Here is a 19478-nt window from a genome sequence, read left to right as displayed (position 1 = left end):
TGTGCAATTCAGTAAAAGCAATAATACCCCCCTCGCCCCATTGCAGGAGCAGAAAGCTTTAGCAGCACACAAGCTAGGAATGTCATCATTGTCTATCAAAAACCTGAGGGGAAATGTTAAGTGTTTACCTGATGAATATCAGTGGGAGCAGTGAACGGCTAACAATATAAATGAATAAGATGATCATAAATTACAATTAAAATAAATAAAAACATCATTCACACAACCAGAGGAGCCAACTCTTACGGGCTGTGGGGGCTTTCACCACCACAATAAAATATTTGATGGGGCTGGCCCCCCACAAAGTTGATGGGAGTCTCCATCAAATGGTGTTTGTGCACTGCATCATGTGATCGATTATGCAGGGAGGGGCTTACCTGGGCCCCCACAATATTTTATTCAAGTTGGCACCACTGCACAAAATTGTAACAAAACTGCCACAGAGGTGGAAGATTTAGGGTTCATCTATATGTCCACTTGTCTCATACCTAGAAAGCACGGTTTTATACTTGACCCCCCTGATTCTTTCCCAAGGAAAACCTGCTCTTTAGTTCTAAATCGGAGCAAACATCAATCCAGAGAAAACCCAGAGCGATTTTCCCCAGGAGAAAGCAGCTGGACAAAAGGAAGTATGGATGAGCCCTTAATAATTACATTCCAAAGGCCTGGAAAGGTTTTTTAACTGTGCCTATGTATTGCTAACATGTGGGGTAGCCAAACTTGCAATTCCACACCCACAGCGCCTACTGCAAAGGGTGCCACCGCCACGTTGACGAAAAAAGGTTATTTGGGCAACTTCTATTTGTAATGGGAAATCAAATTATTTAGTTTGTTTGTGAGATATACAACTGGCTGGATATTGTTTTTCATTCAGGCTGATGGGAAAGTTTGTGTCACAAAATTAAATTGCAAGAGGCACATGAGGCTTTGGCCTTGAAAAATGTGCTGTCTCCCCAATTGCTTTCCTGAATGTGGCCAAGTATCAAAGAGCAACATCTGCCCTCATTTTAGCTTTAACAGCAAGATGTTGCTTTAGGGTGGTTCTTTAAGATGATCGCTGCCTTCAGGCTTAGTTAAGGCTTTGAACTATGTAGATGCTTGCTGTTCAAAGCCTTTCTTCTCTGCTTCCCCACCCCCTCAGAAAAAGCAGAAGCTAACAGTTGCCATATTTTTCACTTTTACATCCAGATGCACTGCCCCACCTTTCATATCCTCTCTCTCTTCTCTCCTCTTCTCTCTCACCTACCCACCCGGCTTCTGCAACCAGACTCGTAAAACTATCAACCAAACACAACTGAATGTCACATACACACACACACTTAAAAATAACATTGTCACCTTGGCTTCTTTCTTGTTATCTGGTTGACAGGAAGCAGTTAATAGAAACAACGTGCTCTGCCACTTAAAAAGAATTGGGAATTTTAAAAAAAGAAATCTATCAGACGCAAAAATATTTCGTGCTTAACAGAGACATGCATCACACACAGAGAAAGACACACAGACACACACAGAGAGAGAGACATAAAGAGTTTAGATCTGAGTTTTAAGTAGGTGGAAAAGTATATGACATTGTTGCAATAATTTTGCTCCATGCCAGCGGCAGGGGAATGTGATCCACCACTAGGTATGTTTTCACAAAGGGCTTGGAAAATATTTGAGCAGGGCCTCTTGTACAGTATGCCATTTTTACAATCTAAGTTTTTCTTGGAGGCTACTTTCCATGTTGGTGCTACTTAAAATTTTGAGATGTGAAGGTTGGATACAGGAAGTGGGGGTGGTGGGGGCTCTATATTTTCCAAGGCTCAAAAAAGAAAGAGAGAGAGAGAGAGAGAGAGAGAGAGAGAGAGAGAAGGAAGGGGAGACTTATTTTTTAATGGTAGAAAAATTGAGATGATTATTTTGCAGGCAGGGAAATACAGAAGTAAAATAATTTTAAAGACTATATAAAATAATGCTCCTTCCCCTAATAATATGGTTCAGGCTCCCATTCCTGCCAGAACACAGTTGAGTGGGGCCCTGTCAGTGTGCCAGCCAACCTGCAAACTCCAAGCCTACTTCTCTCATCCCTAGGTATGGACTGGATGGATCTTGATGCCTCCTCACCCCCCAGTTACATGCCATATTTGGACTTCCCCTGAAGACACGGGGTGTAAACACAGGGCCTAGGTACATTGTCTGCTTTTCAGATCTTTGCATGATTAGTGTCAAGGTCTGGAAAGAGTTTTTGGGAATTTGGTTGAATAAAATTAGAAACTCCATGACTGAGAATTCTGAGAGAGATTTTCAAGTGTGTTCTCCTGAAGGTGCTTTAAAACCTTATTCAGAGCTTTTCCTAATTACACACAGGTCTCAAAAGCAGTCAATAAGCCTAGGGATGTTGTGTGGAGGACTTGCATGCTTGCTTCCACCACCTCATCTATTTCTTTTACACGTTGTGCATTCTGCTGAATGCCTCAACATGGCTCCTTTCCATGCTGCCTTTAGGTTTTGAGATGAGGTCTTTGCAAGGTGTCCTCAGTGGGACCCAGTCCACACCTCCTTTCAGGGGGAGAGGACAAAGTGGGCAAAGAGTGGTGCTCCATAAGTTTTGATTTCACTTTGGAAACCAAAGTGAGTGCTGCTGTTGAGTGCAGACCATTTTCCTTCCCCTCTGCTTTTGCCTTGTCTTACCCTCCACTGCATAGGAACCAGGTGTGATAGGTGAGGAACAGCTGGTTTGCACTGCAGACATGCCAGGGTTGCCCAGATGCTCATTAAGGTGTGGAGAGGCAACCACTGCTCTGCTTTCCTATGGAAGACACCATTGCCTTCTGATTTCAGCTATAGATACACAGTTTCCCCAGTGCTTCCATTTACAGAACTATTTGAAAGCATTTTTTTAAAAAAACAACATATGAGTGTCTCTAGATCCCCTGCAATCTTTACAAGCTGTAAGTTACATTAGCATGAGAATTGGTCATGCTGGGAATTTATGTAGAAAACACAGATCTTGGGCCATACTGACTTGCCAAGTTAAACCTTCATTTGTTTGCAATAACCATGTTGTGTAATTCCAGAAGCATGGAAGAAATATTACCCAGCCTCCAAACCATCTCATTAGCAAATGTGCTAACAGGAAGACTTTTCCACTGGGTTTAACACCTTGCTCCCAACAGCTTTAAACAAGGGAAGTGAGAAGGTGACACACAAAATGACTTACTGGACAAAGGTTAAGATTTGAATGTTCTAGGTTTTGATTACTGAAAGACTATTTCAGCACCTTATCCTTTCAACTAGCCATCTTCAAATATCTAATGGGCTGTAACATGGCAGACGGAGCAGGCTTGTTTTCTCCTGCTCCGGAGGGTAGGACCCAAACCAATGGATTCAAGTTACAAGAAAGAACATTCCAACTAACCATCAGGAAGAGCTTTCTGACAGTAAGAGCTGTTCAACAGTGGAACAGACTCCCACAAGAGGTGGTAGAATCTCCTTCCTTGGAGGCTTTTAAGCAGAGGTTGCCATGGCCATCAGTCATGTGTGATCTAGTTGACATTCCTTCATTGCAGGAGGCTGGACTCGATGACCCTTGGGGTCCCTTCCAACTGTACAATTCTGTGATTCTATGATGATTGACCTATTCAAAAATCCAGTTCCCACACAGAATTGGAATATCATGGGAATGGCTGGCCCTCCCCGTCCAACATGCCCTTCCAGCCAACCTGCTTTCCTCCCCGCATTAGAGAGCAAACATCTGCTCTGGACAGCCTGGTTTACTTCTGGAGGTTGCTCATAATTTTAAACTCTGCTCATGTAGTATAGTTATGGACAATGGGGATGGGTGGTTGGAGCAAGGTGGCTGGATAAATAGACAACTACTTGATCCTCTGCTTGTCCTGTTCTAGAATATGCTAGAAGAGTCTATCCATGGCTTCAGTTTGTTTTGGAGGGAATAAGGTCTACTTCCAATGTAATATATTCTTCCTCAGATATTCTTCTGACACACAAAAAATGGCCCTCGGTTTTTTGTTTATGGTTATAGTTGCCTCACTATACCTAGCTCACTATACCTGCATAGAATTTCAGACTGACTTTTGTGAGAAAGAATGTTGAATGCCATTTTATTATTCCTCAATAATACTTATACCCTACTTAATATGCAAAACCTTAATCTGTCTTGAGGAAAACAAAATAAGATCACTTTTAAAAAATCTATAAGCAATACAAAGAAATACATCAACAAAAAGTTCAATAAACATTCAGCAAAGCATCAAAAAATAATAAAACAGAGCAGTTTGATGAACCTTTAGAAGACACATTTTATAGGTAAATCTAGAGTGGGCCACAAAGAAGCAAAAGAATAGCCAATAATTTATTGGTGGCTTTTTGAAGAAAAGAGAGCAAATACGGCATTCCCATGACTGCAACGGTCCTTGTAAACAGGAACAAGATTTTCATACACTATCTCAGGGAACATATAAATCCATTCCTTTAGAGAACATTAACACGTAAATCACAGTCACGCTCATTTGAGGGTGGAGGTTACTATTTAACCAGAACTCTGTGTGCATCATCATGAACAAGACAGAACGCTGTTTTGGCAAGCAGAAACGCTGCACATGTTGTTTTGAGTCCACAGTGGCTTCCAAAGTGAAGCACAATTCTTTCAATTTTCTGTGGTGGCCGAGTCTGTATTACTAACAGGAGGGCTCATGAAAGGGAGAGGAAACGAAAAGAACAGAAAGAGCTTAACATGACCCAGGCTGGAATTTTAACAGGATGGCCAAACGGTGGGTCTTGTTAGTCAGTGCACAATGTGTTCTATTAATAATGATACACAAACTATCATTTTGGAATGGTGTTAAGTTAGTACTAATAGAGTGAAATGGATACCTGTCCTGGAATCATAGAATTACAGAATTGAAGAGTTGAAGGGACCCTGAGGGTCTCTTGTGGACATCCAAGGAAGCGGAAGATTCAGGAGCCGAAAGAAAATACTTATTCACACAGCAGATAATTAAACTTTTGAATTTGCTCCAGCAGGCAGTGATGGCCACCAACCTGGATAGCCATAAAATACATATTCACTAGCCATGATTGCTATGCTTCTCCTCCACAGATGGTGGCAATTGGCTTCTTAATACCATTGGTGGAAATCATAGGAAGCCACACTCAGGTCCTGCTTGGAGGCTTTCTATAAGCATCTGGTTGATCACCACAAGAACAAGTTGCTAGACTAAATGGGCCATTGGTCCGATCCGGCATGATCTTATTTTGAAGCCTTAGAACTTATCATCATCATCACCATCATCATCAATATAAGATATTTTCTTCTGATGTTTGAAATGTGAGTCCACATTTTTATAAAGCCTTCAGTGAACAGCCAGGAAAGTGGTTCTTCCCAAGAGATATATAGAAGAAAACAAGGGAAAGAAATTGATTGCAACTCACTAACACCTAACACAATGCTGTTTATTTTTATACATTGTTTTTTCATACAAAAGTCTCACAAAATGGTTCAAGTTAATCTATACCCATGCCTGTAGACTATAAGCAAACTATTTCATATGCAGGAAGCATCTGTCGATGCTGGAGGGCAGGGGGTGAAGTGAGAAACAATGGTGCAGTTTAAGGGGGAATGATTGACTGCAGGGAAATCAGGAAGTTCAGGCTGGAGGTGAGATCCACAAGTCCCACTTTAAACATTAATTGCAGGGAATCAGAAGTGTAAGGTACTAGTGCTAATGCAAACTCTACAATTCAAGTAATGTATGAAAAGGCTTTGATTGTTTTTTTAAGAAAAACGAAGAAGCCATGTCTTATTCAATAGTGCTTGCAGTCAGATGGAATTAAGCTCGGTGAGAAAAGCAGGCTGAAGAGGCTATTTCAGCACTGATGAGAGCAGAGAATAAGCACCAGTCTTGGATCATTACAACAGGCAACCCACTGGTGGTGCAACGGCCAAACTACACGTGATGCTTATCTGCACGTACTTTGAGAACAAACTTTTTCTTTCACACAATGTCAGGTCAGGATGCAGGAGTGGCGGGTGAGATCTATGTGAAGACCCTGGAATGGGGTGGGAGGGATTCACTCCTTCCTGCAATGCAAACTGCATGTGGAGGGACTGTTGCAGATTGGTACTATAGCCGGGGACAAAGGTTAAAGCCCCCCACAATCCCCCCCCATACCAGTTTCCCAGTCTGGATCCGGGTCCCCATGCTGCCAATTTGTGATAAACGTGACGTGCAGTTTGGCCCTTAGCAATAGAAGTAGCAGCAGCAGTACAATATTTGCAGAGCTAAAATATTATGTGATTTGACTGCTACTTTGAGAGCCAACAGGCATTTGCATTAATAAGCAACTATGTGCGTTCTACAGCTAAGAATTTAGCTATCATTCCTTTCTGCCTGGATTAAAAGTTATGCGAAACCTGACAGGCTGCAGAGGCTTTAATTTAAAATAGTTCAGTAAAGGACCATATTATTCCACAAATCTGAATTTTTGCTATACAAAAGCATCGCTAAGGGTTTTCACCAGTGAGGCCTAATGAAGTGTGATGTCACAACAGCAGCCTTACTAAAATTTAGGATGAGGCATAGTCTCATGCTTTTTGTTCATGAAAACCTCCTATCTCTTCTCAAAACTATTTTAGGAGAAGAAGAAGAAGCAGAAAAAGCCAGCGAACGCAGAGCCTGTAGGGCTCCAAAGGATGGGGGGGGGGGGGCATGGCTTACTGACATGGCCCATTTCCTTGGAGATAGCTGTGAAGAGTTATTTTATTTTGGCAAGTCAGAAGGGCGAGGGCTCTCTGTCAACATGGGACAGGCAATGAGGCAATTTACCGCCTCGTGAAGCCTGTGTAGAATAATGCACTGAAGTCAGAGTCAGTTTTTTATGGAATGTATGACTGGAACAAGAGGCCAGACTATATACGACCCATTAATTTCCCCGCCATCAGTGATATGATGCAATTAGGAATACACCCACAGCACCTGCGTGCATTGTAGCACAGCAGGGCACCTCTGTCAATGACCTTTTCATAGCTCTACACTGTATTTACACAGTCACTAACCAGATTAGGGTTGCTGTGCAGCTGTTTTCGTTCTATTGTTCATGGGTGGCTTTCAAATACTAGCCTTGCCAGGATCCTTGAAACAACAACAGGATGAATCTCCTTCAGGGATACTTCCAGCCACATTCTTTCAGTGAAAGGAAGCGGTGTTTTCTGTCTTGCCGTCCTTGAACTCTCAGGCTTTTTATGTCCCCGACTTACTGTAAAATGAAACAGATCAATCATATAATAATATAATATAATATAATATAATATAATATAATATAATATAATATAATATAATATAATATAATATAATATAATATATAATTAATATAATATATTGGTCTGCCCCTCCCTTTTAATGCACCCACCTTAAGATACAACAAAGACATTTCAGATCACCAAGAAAACTGGCAAATCTAGAAACAAGCAAAGCCTCTTTTACTTAAAAGCTGAAAGTTTGGGCCAGTGTAATGCCTGCACTCTCTTGGGAACAAAAAATTGTTGTGCCCCGAATGGAAAACGAAAGTTTTGCCCATGCAGTTTCCCAGCAAAGAGGGGATATAGTGAGCTAAGCTGTGCAGATGTCATCAGTCATGAACCCATCTGAGAATGACTGCTGCTGAAGCAACATCTGAGGTTGGATCTCACAAAGTATGCAATCTGGGCCCTACATGGCCCCGTCCAGGGTACCCTGGCCTTGCCTCTGCTGAAGTCAGTGATCACAACAGAACACACAGAGAGACCTTCATCCTCCATCTAGGCAAGCAAGAGGCATGGCCATGAGGACACGTTCCAGCCAGGTGAAGGTACTCAAGGAGAGTGCAGAGCAGGGCCAGTGAGGAATGCCACCTGGAGGGTCGGACAAAGAGAGCTGAAAGGCTACATTTGGACCCTAGAACTGAGGGTCTGTACCTCTGCTGTATATGTTTCCCACTATGTTCAATGGTTCTGACTCCAAGGTAAGCGCCATAGGATTTCGGCCTTGATAAATCAATAGGTTTGATTAATTGGTTAATCCTGCCTATCAAAATGCTGCCCTCACATTTCCTGGCTGGCGTGGCTAATTTACTTCTATTCTTCCTTGCCTTCATAGTTTTTCTTACAGTATCTGACTTTTCTGACATAGGAAATAAAACTGCACAGAAGACATATACTGTATATTATTTCAAGATGTCAGTTCTGCTCCTTGCGAATGATCCAGCATTCCAGGCCACACAATGGCTGGCATTGTTATGACTTCATATTCATATTGTTGGGGTGTTAATGCATTGTTGTACGTTTGGCCATCTTGATTACTAGGAACAAGGCGAGAGGGGGAAACATGGCAGAGCAGATCCCTGACAGCCAAAAGTTTTACATCAAATAATTTACTAAGAAGCCATGTACCTTTTAGAAATTATTCTGAATAATATAAAAAAACTGTAATACTGGGTTTTAATTTTTGGTAAGAAAGAAAGAAAGAAAGAAAGAAAGAAAGAAAGAAAGAAAATGATTTTTACCTCTGAAATGATTAGAGGCACTCTCTAATGACTGTACTTAAAAACATGCAACACAAGACTTTTTTTTTTTTTAAAAAAAGATTCCCCTGCAATAGGATCTCTGAGCCAGAAAATCTTGGGCTAGATTCCCATGCTGAGTGTACACATTTCCTCTTTGGCAACAGGCAGTGCATCTTAACCTGTCTTGATTGCTTTAATGTCCTGAGGGAGCGCTTCTTATTTAATTAAGAATTAATTTCCTCTATTTAGCCATTTTGGGGCCAGTTCATATGCAATCAAATAGCATAAGATCTACAGTCTGATAAATCACAGCTCTCAGGTAGGGCCCCAAGAGTTCAGATGTTTATCAATACACTGCAACCCTGTAAAATATGACTGGAAACCAGGCCAAAATCAGACTTGCTGATGAAATTTCCAGTGTTTCCTATTTTGGTTAAGAATCTTAAATGTCATTCAGACTGTTCCCTATTCTTCCAAGGACATGGCAATTTGTTTTTTCAACTGACACCCTGATTGTAACACTTGATTGAAAACAAAGACTCATTGACTTCTATGAAACATATAGGCAAATGGAGGACTACATATGGAGAAGTGAAAGCGGATTATCAGGTATTGATGTCTCAGGGAGATCAAATTTTTCTTCAAATTTTATCTTAGTCATCAATTATTTGGTGGTAGCAGGATATGTGTACAGAAAGATGCTGACTTTCCAACTCAGTGTGCGCAAATGAAGGGTTTTATCTAAAGTAGATCAGCAGTGAAGAGCTGGTTGAAGAGAATTGGTATATCTGGTATAATAATCAGAAAAGACTTTGAAGCAATGTGCAAGGCAAAAGTAACATGCCTTAGGCATGGGGTGAATGAATCCATACTGTAGGAGTTCATAAAATGTTTATCAGGCAGCTTCAAGGCAGTGGCGGAGCTTCATGCTCTGGCACCAGTGGCAGAGAGCAGGCAGGGGAGGGACTGGTGTGCGTACCAGGGGCTGGGCGCACTGCCCACAGGGGTGTAGCACGCATCCTGGGGATGAGGGGAGGCACCGCCTGCAGGGGCAGGGGGGGCAGCTGCGATGGCAGCCTGGGGATCGCACTGCTGGGGGTGGGGCACTCCCCCACACTCCTCTTCCTGTGCCAGTGCTTCAAGGTAACTCCAGCTCAAAACTCAACCTCCATTTCACACACCAGTGCCTCTCCTTTCCTGAGCTTGTGGAATAGGAGCCGCCGTGATGCTTTGAACCCCTCCATTGTAGGCTGAGGTATAAATGTGTAAATAACCATATATTGTAAAGACACCACAGTCTCCACTGTGCCTCATTTCCAAGGGAAACACAAACCCTGGTTAAGCGCCTGGAACCCCTGGAATCTTGTACTGCTCAGAGATTGGGATAGTGTGCAACAATATGTTGTGCTCCAAACTCCCATGAGCCCCAGCCAGCATGGCAAATGGTCAGAAGTGATGGGAGTCAAAGTCCAACACCATCCAGAGACCTCCGTGTTGGCTATGAATGATTTTAAAAGACTCACAAAAAGAAAGGGCACAAAAAGAAACCACACTCAACTGATTTTGTGAAGAGACTAACTCAGAGGAGGTATTCTCAGCTGAAATAAGTGCCTGCTGTACAAAGGGGGGGGGGATTTTACCTTCCCATTGGCTCATCTTCTCCATTCCCAGCATTGTGCTGACCTCCGCACTGTGTCACAAATCCGTCCCACAAGGCACAACACAGCTGCAACAGCAGCAACAGCTTAAAGGTTTGCAAGGCAGGAGGCAAACATCTAATTGGGTTTTCTAAAGCTTTGGAGTGAAGCTCCCACTGTACACATCCAATGGTCATTGTTATCCAGGTGTTATTCTCATAACCAAAACCATTCCAAGTATTGATTTCGAAAAGACTCACTATGCCAATGAAGGGCGGGGAGAGGAATCACATCATGATCAACCTAAATTCAATAATATTCCATATTTATGTTGAAAGTCATAATTAGGCCCCTTTTCTCCATCCTTATTTGTTCAGCTGTCACAGGGGTCAAGAGGCATTTGATGCCATCAGGAAAATAACAGAAAGAGGAATCTTGGAGTTACAGATGTAATGCAGCCCCTAGCTACTAAAGAAAATAAATGAAGGCTGGAATTTAACATCCTCTTTGTTGGCTTGAAGTAATTGTAGAAGGTTCTTGGAAAGGTCATTTCACTTAAAGGAAAAAAACCCCATTTCAGAACCATTTTTCCCTCCAGAAATTCCAGTTATCTTTGTAAACACCATCAGTCTTCTCCCACAAAGGGTTCATTCCCAGTTTTGGCTTATCTCTGCAATCCACCACTCAGGTGAAGTGTGTATACTCTACAGGCACTCAGTAGTAATTGATTCTTGCGCCTTTTCAATCCAGACATCTTAAATGGGAGTAAAACTCAACCATTACAAGAACCCATGTTTTTTGTAGTATGGCTATAAAAATGCTGCTGATTGCTTTTGCTCCCCCTGTATTTTAAAGATCAAGCTGCAAGTGTGATTTTTGTACACCTAGGCTATAAAACCTTGTCACATCAGAGTCAAAGGTTCAGCATAGTCCTCTCCTTGCTATTTTAGTTGCTACCTGGAGAGAATTCTCCATGCATAGGAGCATTCAAAATTGTTTTCAAAGTGGTACATTTAATTTTAGTAACTCCAAACACTTCCACCTCAATCTGATGCATGTGTAAATTCAGCTGAACTGTTGAAAAGGCTACTATGATAAAGATCAGCAAAATGCATTGGGAAATAGTAAATAAATATGGAACCTTATTAGTTTTGCTATTGCATTTTTATTTTCCCCTCTTTGTCTGGTCACCTGTATGCAATCCCAGCACATTATTGCTCGTGCTGTGATATTACACATCCTTAAATTGTCTCTTGAAACATGTCATGAAGGAGTAACTTTGATCCAATGCCGTGGCAACAACCTAAATCATTAAACTTGGCCAGATCACAAAATCTAGACCTGTTTGACTACTTGGCCTACAAAGTGGAATTTTTATTCAAAGGCCACTTTGATGAAGTGAGCTCCATCAGCCATGTTCCCATGACACGGAATGTCTGATATAATGAAATACAGTTGAATACAAAGTTCAGTTGAGCCTGCCTCTAGCATCCCATGGTTTGGCTTTGTGGAAAGCAGAAAGTGGGTGGCATTCCACTAAGCTTTACTCAGAGTAGCCTAAGGTTAATTAATTTCAGTAGGTCTACCTTAAGTCAAACTTAGCTTAGTACAACCCAGAATGTCTGGTAGCCTGGAAAGCTCAGTTCTGCTGCCTCTGGAAACCCCTCTCTTTGCCTGCTTGGCACCAAGATGTTCAAAATGCAGGGAAAGGAGGATAATTCACCCACCTTCCTAGCAGTTCTGGGTAGAGTGCAAGGACACACTCTAAAATGTATATACCCAAGCACAGTGCACACATCAAAACACTACCATTCCCAAGCTTTTTTTATGCCTGTATGGTTTGTGGTGAAGTTTTACAGCTGCAAATGCAGTACAGTGTAGATGGTCTGTTCCTCTTTGTAATGTGGGTTTTCATCTCACCTTCCAGCCCACCTGGGTCCTCCTGATGACTAACAGTATAAGAACGTAAAAGATGACAGTCACATTGAAAAAAATAACACCAAATAAAATAGTATGAAACTTTTTTAAAAGAATAATAATATGCATATAAAACTCTCTGAATCCCAATGATAAAACACATTTTGAAAAATGAAGCTACAATGAGAAGTTATCTGAAGAAAACTTCAGCGCTCACTGAAACACATTGCCAGCCCAAGAGATGCAAAACAAATCAAGTTATCAAGAGCACTAAATAAAACCTGACAATCCATCAAGGGACTGGGAAGTAAACCTTCAGCTGACATATTTCCTCTGCTTTTCTGCTTTGAGGGAGACCAAATGAAGTTCCTTCCAGTCCATTAAACTCTGCTTGCTAAGAACATTGTCTTGGTTGGTTTGTTGAATCTATTGATTGGCTTCCTACAACTCATCAGGAAAAAAACAACTCTCTGACCTAAAATAACTTTGCATTTTAGGATCTTCTTTGCTAGAGACACTGCTAGCTGTAGCTCTATCACCAGTGTCATCTTCCTTCTGGTAGCAGTGCTGGACCTCAAAGGAAAGGGTCTTGCAGAACACTCACATGTAAAGTGACTGAGGACAGCCAGAAAGAAAAGAAGCCCGAAAGTGGCCATAGTTGTCATGCAGTAATTTTGACATAGTGTTTCTAAGGTGGTTCCCCCATGCTCTCAGAAGGCTTGAGGGGGATTTTGAGGCTCCATACATTGGCCTTGCTGGAATTACCTGCAGTTCAGCTCTTCCCCTTACAGACCAGACTCCACACGACTTGCTTTTCCAACTTGCAGCTGTCAACTCCTTCTCTGACCAGCCTGCACGCCTATATGCTGACATACATTTCATGTTTCATCATCTTTATTCTAGTTTATGCAATGTGATGATGGAAATGTTTCTCTCCTTCCTTTTGTTTTCACAGCTTTCGTTCAAATTGGAAGACATTCTTAAACTTCTTCCAGCAAAGAAGCTCTTTGACACCTAGTCTCCTCCTACTCTCTCTGCGCGAAAGCTTTCTGCGCAAGGAGGGCGTGGGCAACGGAGGACCCCTACTTTCCCCGCTGGTCCCAGGCAAGGAGTCATGGGACCGCCTCGCCGCTTCCCCCATCTGCCCCCCTTCTCCACTGGTGCTACGCTGATTCTCTTCCCCAGAAGATGGGCTGCTTCTCCCAATCCCTGGATGCTCTCTGGAATCCCTCTGGCTTTTGCTCTCTCCCTCCGGCACTGATGGCAGTTCTTTGACACGTACCTTTCCAACAGTGTCCCTGTAGCTTATTCTTCTTGCATGCCAAGAAGCTTTTGGTCTTTTACATTTAATAACAGCCCAAGAAGAAGCAGCACAAATTGCTTCTGAAACTCTCCTGAGTTTTATTTTTTAAGTTTGCCATGTAGCATGGGGAGCTGCCTTTCAACAACACAAGGGAAAACTCCTTTTGGAAGCATAGAATTACTTTCACAGTTTTTTGGTTCTGGACAATGGAGGAGGTCACTGTTCCCCACCCCGGTGTCTTAAGAAGAATATTTTGGTAGAAAGCTATCAAAATACCATTGCATATGACCATCCACATTCAGTGCCAGCAGGCCCTGCTCCAGATGTTGGGGTGGTGGATGCTGGGGGTCCTGCCAGGGTGTATTTACCCCAGCAAATGTCCCAGGATGCCAGGGGCTTATGCTAGACTTGGGTGTCAGCTTCCCTGCAATGAATGAGAGCTATGTAAGAGCACTGCACCGATATTAATCTAACTGATTTGCAAGATTTTCTATGCTGCCAACATAAGAAAAAAATACAATGTTGGTAAATAGCAACCGTGAAATCACATTTATAAAACAAGTACAAATGAGTACACCATGAACCAGTGAAGACATCATCATAGCTGGATCATCCCTCAAGGAAAGCCTCGTCAGTCAGCGAAGACTTTAAAAGGAAATGAAAGAGATTTTCAATTCTGTACAAAGCTTATCTGTAGTTTTGAAGCCTCCACAAAGTTGCCTGGGCTTATGCAATGGCAAAGGGAGAGAGGGAGATGTTTGTATTGTTGCTTCTGGAAGAGGCAGGGGAGTTGTCAGTTCTGCTGTGATTAAAACTCACAGGGGGCACAGCTGAAGGCTAGGAAGAGGTTTTTAGGAGATGGGGAATTTCCTTTTCCCCACTCCCTGCACTACAATGCAATAGACCAGGGGTGTTCAACTTCCAAGAGACTGTGATCTACTCCCACTATAAATAAACTGGCAGTGATCTACTCATTGGATTGACCAGAAATGTTGAGCTTTGGGGGGGTAGGGTCACTGGAGATCACACGATCAACCGGGATCGACCAGGGACAGCCCACAATTGACAGGTAGATCTCAATCGACTGGCAAATCTAAAAAAACGCAGTATAAGGATGTAAAATTGGGAAACACTGGCCTGCGAGTGCTCCAATTGGAGACCAGCCTTTGCCAAAGGTGCCCTGGACTTTGAAGAAGCACGAACTCAGAATGAAAGGCAGAAACGAGTGAAGAGGAAAGCACGTTTGGCAAATCCTCACCATGATCAACTCCTGCCAGAAAACCTATGTCCCCACTGTGGAAAGATGTGTGGATCCAGAATTGGCTTCCACAGTCACTTACGGACACACCATTAAGACTGTGTTCATGGAAGACAATCTTACTCGGCCACAAGTGATCACCAAAGAAGAAGATTATCAGCAATTGGAAGACTGAATTGTAAGTCTTGCACAGTTCTCCAGGGGTGTTTGTCTGCCTTTTTAAAATTAAAAATGTCATGTGGCTATTTAGGATTGTATCCAATGTCATCATAACATTAGCAGATATTACTGCAGGCTTCCAACTGCACAACATCAGCTCCTAAGAAGAGCCTGCACAATCAGTGGCCCATCTCGTCTAGCATCCTATTCTCACACCCCTATAGTCAGTGCTTTTTTCCCTGGGGGTTCACAGGGGTACGCATACCCCTAAACATTTTGTGAATCTAAGTTTGGCCTCATTGAGGGGCAGTATTTCAATACAAGTAGGAAAATAAGAGTACCCCAAAACATTGTTTTTAGGGGGAAAAAGCACCGCCTATAGCACCCACTAAAATATGCTCCAGAGAGTTGGGGAAACCTCCAGAGCAGATCTGAGTGGGACACATGCTGGGGAATGCCAGGCGGAAGTCCTGCAAAGTCATGGGCATGTTGCCTCCTTACAAAACTTTTGAAAGTGAGTTTTAAAAGATTTTGAGGTGACTGAAATGATGTTGAGGGAAAAGAGAGGTGGTGGAGAAGTTGCTCAGAACAAAGTGGGCCAAAATCATCAGTAATTTGAAAAACAGGAACATGAGGTAACAATCATGGCCGGAAAAGTGTAGAGTAAGGATGAGCAAAAGCAATGCATAGAACCTGAAGACAGAAACTATTGCGTGCTTGGCAGAAAAGGAGGCAACAGGTAAGGAAGGGTTAGAACAGAGTCTGACTGCAGAATCCTGCCAACTGCTGCACAGCAAGCCAAAAGGATTAAGCCAGAGCAATAAAGGTGACCTGACTTCACATATTAATTTGAATTACCAACTATATAACCAATCTGGCTGCAAACTTCTAGCACTCATTGTTGTCATTAGCATATCTTTGCATGACAAATAATATTAATAACTTTAACTTTTTTGTTTATGCTTTCTTCTATAGTTTGTCTTTTCAAATGTAAAGTGTGTTGTTGTTGTTATAACAAATGGATAATTGAGCAGTTCAATTAATAGTAAAATCCCAATTGTACAATGGATGTCTAGAGTTGTTTCACTCTGTAAATTCACACAAGCAAATTGATATATGTTTAAGTGGCCAAGGCTACAAATATGATATAAAATATCATTATAATTCTCCAGTTTCTTAATTTGAAGCTCCCAAAACCCAGTGAAAATGGAATATACCCAGTTTTGCACATTGGACTGTTTTCATGTTTACCAGTATAGATTCTATACATTGCTTAGGGAAACACAATGTATAGCAGTGTTTGGTCTCATTTCATGTCAGAATTGTCAACAATCTTGAAAATATGGGCAGTAGAGCTAATAAATAATTAGAATGAATTTGCTACTATGAAAGCACAAAATATGTTGTTTATATGCTTGTGAAAAACTAGAAATGTGTTTTTATTGACAGAATGAATTATATCAATATTAGAACTTCCAAAGCTTCTGCTGTACCACATGCTTGTTTGTGCTTGATAGAAAGAGAAAAATAATTTGCTAGTTATCACACTGTTAAATACATGAGCATAGTTAGCAGCTCATGATGTACATTGCAACATTCAGTAAGACAGTAGGATTGTGTTGGCATATTTTTTATATATAAATATGTACAGCTTGAGGATACTGTATGGGCAAGATTTCTGGAGGTGTGTGGCCCACCACATGCATTCTCAATCCGTGCCCTTTCTGGCTTATTTTGTCAGTTAGATCTAAACTTGGTCACTGAGGTAATAAGGAAAGGTGAAGTCGTGGCAACTTTGAAACAGGTCACAGCAAAACTTCTTCTTTAATAAACCCTGGTGTCATACTTCATTTGTGTGCTGGAGCCAACAATGTCTACCTTTTAAAAACAGGGGATATAGAAGTGCAGCAGGTATATAGAACACAGCCAGTCTTGGCTCATTAGAGAGACTGGATATCATATTATTTGCCTTTTGGAAAATTAGCATAAATGGATGGAGTGCAGTAAAGCCACTTCAGACAGATTGTTTGGGAAAGCCACCAGAAAAGAAAGCAAACATTTTGAATTCGCACAATCTAACTTTAAAATACGGCTTTTAAGGAGATAGCAGTCTATAAATTTTCACTTGTGCTTAAATTATGATACTTTTTTACCCTGTGCAGAAGAGAAGAGACACGACAGAAACACAGCAATTCACATTACCAAAAAATATCCACTTGGCACCAACGAGAGGTTCCCCACCCCCTTATTAATTGCTATGTGTGGAAGCAGGCGATTTTACTTGAGATCACGCCTGGTGTGGGAAGGGTTAAACCTCGTCTCCTCACACATCATGGTGCCAATGATAATTGCTCCCTTGCCCGGAATGCACCTAGTGTTTAAATAATAATAATAGTAGCACAATGCGGGTTGCCATATGTCCTCTTTTTCCAGGACATGTCCTCTTTTTCATGGGTATGTAAAATGAGAGTTGTCTTAGTGATCCATAGTTAAAAGTAGAAGTCAGCAAATTGTCCTCTGTTTGGCTCTTCAAAATATGGCAATTAGACCTTCAATGGTCTTATGGGAGGCCCTCTTTAGATGGCAACAGCAATTATTGAAATTATAGTGATACCTCGGGTTACATATGCTTCAGGTTACATACGCTTCAGGTTACATATGCTTCAGGTTACAGACTCCGCTAACCCAGAAATAGTACCTCGGTATAAGAACTTTGCATCAGGATGAGAACAGAAATCGTGCAGCGGCTGCGCAGCGGCAGCAGGAGGCCCCATTAGCTAAAGTGGTGCTTCAGGTTAAGAACAGTTTCAGGTTAAGAACGTACCTCCGGAACGAATTAAGTACTTAACCCGAGGTACCACTGTACTTCAAAATATGGTAGGCCATATTTTGGTGCCTGTATGATCACTGCAGATGGTGACAGCAGCCACAAAATTAAAAGATGCCTGCTTCTTGGGAGAAAAGCAATGACAAACCTAGACAGCATCTTAAAAAGCAGAGACATCACCTTGCCAACAAAGGTCCGTATAGTTAAAGCTATGGTTTTACCAGTAGTGATGTATGGAAGTGAGAGCTGGACCATAAAGAAGGCTGATCGCCAAAGAATTGATGCTTTTGAATTATGGTGCTGGAGGAGACTCTTCAGAATCCCATGGACTGCGAGAAGATCAAACCTCTCCATTCCTAAGGAAATCAGCCCTGAGTGCTCACTGGAAGGACAGATCGTGAAGCTGAGGCTCCAATACTTTGGCCACCTCATGAGAAGAAAAGACTCCTTGGGAAAGACCCTGATGTTGGGAAAGATGGAGGGCACAAGGAGAAGGGGACGACAAAGGACGAGATGGTTGGATAGTGTTCTCGAAGCTACCAGCATGAGTTTGACCAAACTGCGGGAGGCAGTGGAAGACAAGTGCCTGGCGTGCTCTGGTCCATGGGGTCACGAAGAGTCGGACACGACTAAACAACAAAAATGGCACCACTTGATAAAAGATGAAATTAAGGAAGTCTATGGGCCTATTCAGGCATTCAGACCTCTTGCATTGTGAATTTTGTGAGGAGGAAAGTGGGGCCATGCTGATTGCAGCCCACCTGCATCTGTGTGCCGCAGCTGAGTGGGAGATCTGAAGCAAGGTGCCTTCTCCACTTGTGTGCAGAACTCTAAACCAGGCAGTGAGCTTCAGACCTTTCCTCACCAGGCATGTGGATAGTTCAGCATGTGCGGGGGGGGGGGGACGGGGAGCAGAACCATCAGGGATATTTCTGTGGGGATGAGGGCAGTGAGCATGGCCCCTCTGCTCCCTTCATAGGGATCGTAACTTATTGCTATAAAATATTAGCACATAATTGTGCTTTAAAAAGGCTATGTAAGCAGCTGTCTTCATTCTATTGCTTTCAACACCTCCTGAAACAAACCAACCCAGACTTGAATGCAAGTTTGTTCATATTTTCCAAACAGTTGATTTCATCTATATTTTGATAATTTGATTGTCTGCCCTTTTATCATCATTTTGAACGACTGTTTTGCACTATTATGTAAACTCCTTAGATATTGTTTTGTTAAATGGTATATAAATCTTGCTGAATAAATCTGTATGACACATTGTGGTGGTGGTGTTCTTACCAGCAATTTAAAAATACAATATTAAATCGGTTTAAAACAAACAATAGTATTCTTTACATAACTCACCTTGATTTATGTCACCATCACTTAGTCTTGAAAGGCTTCCCTCCATAATTTTCTGTACCATGTTTGAATGCCTGATATTAAGAAATGAGGGGTAAAATTTGGGATCAAAGTTAAATTGGTTTTGTGACATTAGTTCACTTTTACTGGTAAATAGGCATCATTATGGAGATTTTGCCCTGCAGACTTTCAGCAACTAATTTCTGTTTCTTTTCTTTTTTCTTTTAGGGCAGCTGGCAAATAATATGCCAAAAAAGAGCAGTGTTCCCAAGACTTCAGAAAGGGAATTTCCATCCCGTGGTAACAAAAATGATGTAAACTGCAGTTCTTAAGAAATATATTAAGACTAATGCTTTCAAAAATGGGGACACGTCATTTTTAATCATTTGGGCATTATTGCAGTTCAGCTTTCTATCTTGACTTATGGGCAAGTTCTCAGGGTGAAAAGCCTCATAGTATGCAATTCCATTGGAATCCTGTTTA

General features: G+C 41.9%; 1 long non-coding RNA gene across 1 annotated transcript in view; it reads right to left on the bottom strand.

The window, feature by feature from the left end:
• Positions 1-19074, bottom strand: part of LOC310674497 — a 32843-nt gene extending 13769 nt beyond the window's left edge. The window contains exon 1 of the long non-coding RNA XR_014509616.1: positions 18999-19074. This is a non-coding gene — a long non-coding RNA (uncharacterized lncRNA). The remainder of the gene's footprint in view (positions 1-18998) is intronic.
• Positions 19075-19478: the final 404 nt, after the last annotated feature.

This window comes from Podarcis tiliguerta (genome assembly GCF_965153285.1).
Source record: "Podarcis tiliguerta genome assembly, chromosome: 3".
Classification (NCBI taxonomy): Eukaryota; Metazoa; Chordata; class Lepidosauria; order Squamata; family Lacertidae; genus Podarcis; species Podarcis tiliguerta.
This window is presented reverse-complemented; position numbering and strand designations above follow the sequence as displayed.